Source organism: Eumetopias jubatus, unplaced genomic scaffold (genome assembly GCF_037043125.1).
Source record: "Eumetopias jubatus isolate StellerSeaLion01/CBP00866 unplaced genomic scaffold, mEumJub1_p1.0 scaffold_16, whole genome shotgun sequence".
In the NCBI taxonomy this organism is placed as follows: Eukaryota; Metazoa; Chordata; class Mammalia; order Carnivora; family Otariidae; genus Eumetopias; species Eumetopias jubatus.
The window spans coordinates 44,243,559-44,249,427 of NW_028274822.1; the positions used below are offsets into that span (position 1 = coordinate 44,243,559).

The 5,869-nt window shown below is 37.4% G+C and overlaps 1 pseudogene; it reads left to right on the top strand.

Annotated features, from left to right (window-relative positions):
* Positions 1 to 1,793: 1,793 nt before the first annotated feature.
* Positions 1,794 to 1,980, top strand: LOC114204999 (cytochrome c oxidase subunit 7C, mitochondrial pseudogene; annotated as a pseudogene).
* The last annotated feature ends 3,889 nt before the right edge of the window (positions 1,981 to 5,869 follow it).

The following is a 5,869-nucleotide window of genomic DNA, read 5'->3' on the forward strand; positions in this document are numbered from 1 at the left end:
AGTTTCTCCTTCCACGCTTTTGGAAGAAAAGACAAGAGTTTTTAATGTTTCTAAAAATGTGCATGGGCAGATACCATTTCGTTGTCCTCTTTCCTAGTTAAATGCATGAACCCGAGTCAGACATGAGTCTGTCATTTCAGAGTTTTCATCTGAAGTCCTTTCCATTGAATCTTTCGTGAAGGTAGGCTTACTTCAGGTCTACAGATCATTGCATAGGTTTTCTCCAAATGCCAGACTTCAGACTAACCTTATTCTCAGCCCTATCCCTGTGAAAGAATCCTGCTTTGCCTGCTTTCAAGATTCAAAACAATCCAGTTGTTAAAAATCCTTTTCTTTGATCTTGGAATATTTTCTTTCCAGATCATCTCCTGTGCTCTGTAACACTCTGAATTACCTTCTAACCTGTAGGTTTCTTAATTATCCTTAGAGTCAGTGGCTGTTATTCATATCCAGAAATCCTCTTTATATTCTGCCCTAGCTGAGCAGCTAAAACATATAGTCAGTACAGAATGATGTAACTTCAAAAGGGAGTAACAGTGTGGTCAGATGAGGGCTACATGGCTCTCTACCCAAGGTGCCATTATGTTGTGTTATTACTATAGCCCATGATCTACCTCCCTATTACGTTCAGCACTTCATAGACTTGATAAGGCTGATTCGTGCTCATCAAAATTGTATGACACTGAAGTATATAAAACATAAGGAATATTTAGAATGGGGATATGCTTTTCTCATGATGGAGAGGAGTACATTTACCAGCTTCCCTGAGAAGTGGACCTAACTAGAGGTGCCTAGTGAGTGGAGTGAAAAGGCAGCCTTGAGGCATATTTCAACAAAGCTGTTCTAAACCTGTTGAACCATCCACCATTACAGATTACTATGAGAACCAAAAAGTAGGTCTTTTATGGGATTGGATAAAGTCACCTTTAGGCTCTTCACCCTCCTGCCCTGTTCTTGAGGCTGACTGTCCTCCTTTTGTTCATCTTTTTTTCTCCAAATGGGGTACAGTTGTGTTCCTGCCTTAAAAATCATAAGCCTCTTCCAAATCTGCTTCCCTTCTATTGTATTCAGGTCTCTCCAGTTTCTTGAGATACAAATTTAAAGAACCTCCTGGAATACTACTACAAGGCTGATCTTGTTTGTTGTTTATAGACTTAATCTGTTCCTGGGTGGGTGGGCTGATCTTGATGTCTCCATGGTCCACCAACAAAAAATTAAATACTAAAATTATTTGACAAAACGCATATGCTTTCTAACCAACTTTGGTGTTTTGTAAAATAGAAAAATGAAGGTATGTGATGCAAATACTCTATAGTAGTGTAACTGGAAGGTATAGAAGCTCAGCTATAATTCTGTAGATCATTAGTCATTAACAAAATAAACTTGTTTTGTGGAAATTCCTCCACTGTATCCCAATTGCTAATTGTGCAACAGAAATCTGACAAGGAATTCACTGTTTTATGAAATAATCTAATGTATTTTGAGACTTTAAATTGTTAGAAAAATCATCTCTTATCGAGGTTATTGGTTAAAAGCTTTAGATTGACTTATGAGGGAAGTTTTCCGTGACTCTTGTAGGAGAGAAAGAATTTCTTCTGCCCTTCAAGATCCTTCTAGCTGGATTAAATCATAGTGGTGTAAGACAGATTAACAGTAGAAAATCAAAATTTCGTATGTAGACTCCACACAGACATGGACATTCCGAAGACAAAATGAGGCATGTCACTTTAAGGAGAATAGGGTTTTCTACCGTCTTGGGTCTCTGCGCCTTTCACAGAACTTCGAATAGCACTATGTTGGGACAGAGCATTCAGAGGTTTACAAACTCTGTGTTCCATAGGAGCCACTGTGAGGAGGTCCTAGGGAAGAATTTGCCATTTTCAGTGGAAAATGAGTGGCAGTTAATAATTATGACTGTGTACTTTGGATCTGGATTTGCTATACCCTTCTATAGTAAGACACCAACTGCTTAAGAAATAAGGATGTTTAATTCATTAAACAGATGTGAAAAGGAGCATTTTAAGAGGGTTGGTCTCTTTGGAAAATGGATCAAACTCTTGAATTCATACTAGATAGGTTTGTAAATGCATGAATCCTTAATATCTTTTCTGAAACATGGAATGTAGTTGTTTACTTTTTATTTGGGAAATATTCCAGTATTTGGTCAAAATGTGTGTGATTTAGCTTGTTTCTTGGTTTTATGTTTTGAGATTTTTATTTAATTTTTGATTATTAGGTCAGGACCTTGTTGGTAATTTGTTATTAAAAACAAATGCAAACGGGAGTACCTAGGTGACTCAGTTGAGTGTCTAACTCTTGATTTCAGCTCAGGTCATGATCTCGTGGTGGGATCAAGCCCTGCAAAGGGCTCTGTGCTAGGTGTGGAATCTGCTTGAGATTCTCTCTCCCTCTGCGTCTCCCCCACTGTGCTTGCCCTGGTGTGTGTGTGCGCGCGCATGCTCTCAAATCTTTTAATAAAAACAAACAAAAAAAACTTGGAAAATGAGAATGGGGGTATAAGGGTTTGGTACTTGAAAGGGAAAGAATGCAATTTATAGGAAGATGAAAAAGTAAATTTTTGGTATGTATTTGCTAGGCCTTTCAGAAACAGGACAAAGAGGATTCTGATTACAGTGGCCTTGCTAGGTTTCTCCCTGTCTACCATATGCAATTCACATCATAGTGTAGTTCTCTATGCTGAAAGCTCTTTTCTTGGAGCAGGTTCTCTGTCTAAATTCTTTCAGGCAGCTGTGGGGGAGGTAAAGATCTTTTCTTGCATCTGGTGTATTTTGATTGCTTTTAAGTCAAAAATAATCTTCATGCCAAAGTGGCCCATCTTAAGGCAGCCTGCCCTTGGCCTCTATGCTCATAATCACTTTTCTCTTTCAACCACATAGTGTTTTTCCAGTTTTCTTAAATGTTAATGCCTAGAATCGAGCAAGTATATAATTTGGTCTGCAAGTAAGCTCTTTTGATTTCAAGGCTCCAGGGTTTTTTGTTTTGTTTTTTAATATATCACACTGTTGGTGCATAACAAAACTGTGGTGAACTGAAACTCAGGGTATTTCTTACAAATCCTGTTGACAAACCAAGTTGCCATTTCCTATGCTGGCAAAATTCCTTTGATTCTAGGTGCAAAACTTTCCATGTATCCTTGTTAGGTCCTTTTGTGTGGGTTTGGCCTTACTCCCTCGGGGCCTTTTAAAATTCTTATTTCACCGTGTAGTGTATTTACCTGGTATAATGTAACGAGGAAAAACAAAAGACCCAGGCCTTCTATACCTCAAAATAAGACACTGATAAAAATACTATATCGTAAAAGGCCAGATAGAGGATATGGTGTCACAATATAGGGTTGTACTTCATTAGTTTGTTTCAGTGTTCATGGAAGCCTAGTACATGTTAGGCATTGTGCTAAGCCTTGTGGAGTCTTGGTGAATAAATGAACAAGGTCTTAGCTTTTATGAAGCTGAAATTTCATGGGGGAGATGGAAAACAGTGTGCTAGGAAACAGGGAGAGGGTAGAACATGACAGTTGGGTAGGTGGCCATCTAATTTAGAGATAGTTTCTGAATAGGTGGCATTTAAACTAATGCCTTCAGTTTGACAAGGAGTCAACTATTCAAAGAGCTGTGAGAACCTTCCGGGCAGAAGGGAATAGAAGATTCAAACAGGAAGGAATGAGCTTGACTAAGAATAGAAAGTGACTAGCATGACTGAAGCTTAGTGAACCAGGAGAGAAGTAGGTGGGGCAGACCATGTAGGACATTGTAGATCACAATATGGAGTGTAAGTTGTTTTTTTCCTTTCTGGATTGCCAATAGCTTCTGAATAAGTGTTCAACTAGTAAATAATACTACTACTATCCAAGCCACGTTTCTCCATGGCATTCACAAGAATATCATGAGAGAGTATCAGATATATGGCAGAATCCTGGTGTACTCTAGAGTTTTTCCTGATGCATAATTCAAAACAAGATCCCTTTAATATTTTTAGTGAATTGTTAGTTTGCTCAGTTCTTTAAAACAACTCAATGAATCCATTATAGAATTTTATCAGGGATTAGAGTCAAATAGTCTATAATTTCTAGAAGTTATGTTTTTGAAACTTGAGCCAAGAATTTTTGCAGCTTCAGTTTATTCAAATTTTGTTCTCCCCTGATTGCACAAAGATGACCACAAATAGTTCTTGATTGAACTTACAAGATGGTTCAATACTTGGCAAGATATTTCACTCTATTTAAAGTAACTAGATTTTGTCTCACTACAAATATATCAGAATTCTGATGTTCTGGTTCATTTAAGTCTGGAGGCACTTCCCTTAATAAAGAAGTGGGTGGCAGAATTATTAACTGGCTCTGTCCCCTCTCTCATCTGGCAACTTCATGTGTCCCAATAGTTCATGACTACCAAGCCAATGTTCCCTCACCTTGAGTTAAGCATTGCTAACATACCAAACAAAAGTCCTCTTAGAGCAGTTAGCAATTTTTTCTTGACAAATATTTTTTGGAATAAACTAGACTCCTGAATTCCCTAATTATCTGTCTTCAGAAAAACAGATAAAGCGTGTTTCATTTTCTTTGCCTGCTTCTGCGGGCAATGGCAGCCTGTGATGTGGAGAAAGAGAAATGGCATTGCAGTTCCTTTTCCAAACTGGTAGCAAAGGGCAGGTGGTGACGTGTGCTGAGCTCCTCTCCTGTCTAACCATGGGAGCTGGAAGTAGTTGGTTCTAACCTTTGTGGTTGACATCTGAGTGAAACAAATCCGTAATACAAAGCTTAGGTTAGACATTTAAGTCTTCTGTCTCTAAAAAGCTAAAAACAAAGAGGGCTACAAGTTATCTGGCCCCTAGTTTTTGCACCTGTAAAATTAAGAGGTTGGAAAAGTAATCTGAGACTCCTTCCAGCTATAATACTCCGTAAGAATATGGTTTTAAATCCTGAATAGAAAGTTTGATTTTTTTTTCTTTGCAGAAATTGAGGCAGAGCTGTGATACTTTTTTTTATTCTTCAGCAATTTTATGTATAACTTAAGGCACTAGAAAATTGAATCAATTTTCTTTGGAATTTTCAAGTAACTTAAAATACATCTCATTTATCAGTTAATATCATCTCTGCCATATAAGGTAATATTATGCTGGATGTTAAAAATGACCAAAACTCACACAATCATTTGTAAACCATTTTCCCCACTGAAAGATTTCTGTGATCCCACTTTTAGTTTTCTTGCAACCAAATACTGGAAGAAGGTGTTCACTAAATCTTCAGTCTTCTGTATTGCCCAGTTTGAATAAACAATGCATTTTATTGCAATAACATTTTTCACCAAATGATACATAGACAAATGATTCTTACGCTGTATAAAACTTTGAGAACATCTTTGCAAAGAGTGCCAACCCCCTTTTTTAGATGTTGGTTTCTTAAGCTGAAATACTCATTTTATCTAGAGGGAAAATAAATTGCTACCAACATCAATTCCAGTTGAACTTGATATGCTTTTAATCCAGAGACTTAGAAACAAATAGTCCTAGAATGTATATCAGATAAGCTAGATGTTAAAGGTAAAAGTATTAATCTTTAGTCTTCCCAATTTTTATGGGCTATTTGGTTAAACATCACTCAGGCTATTCCTGATCTGAAATAATGATTAGGATAATATTTCCCAAAGAAAATATTCAGTCTTTATAATTTGTACCAAGGCTTGAAGAAGTTTGAGAAGTAGCTAAAGGTTGTGTTAGACAATATTCTGATTTGAGGGACTCAGTAAGGGGCGGTGGTGGAAGGAAGAAAAAAGAGCCCATGAAAACACTTTTCTGTTCATCAAATACTATCTTCAGAGTGCCTGGGTGGCTCAGTCATTAAGCGTCTGCC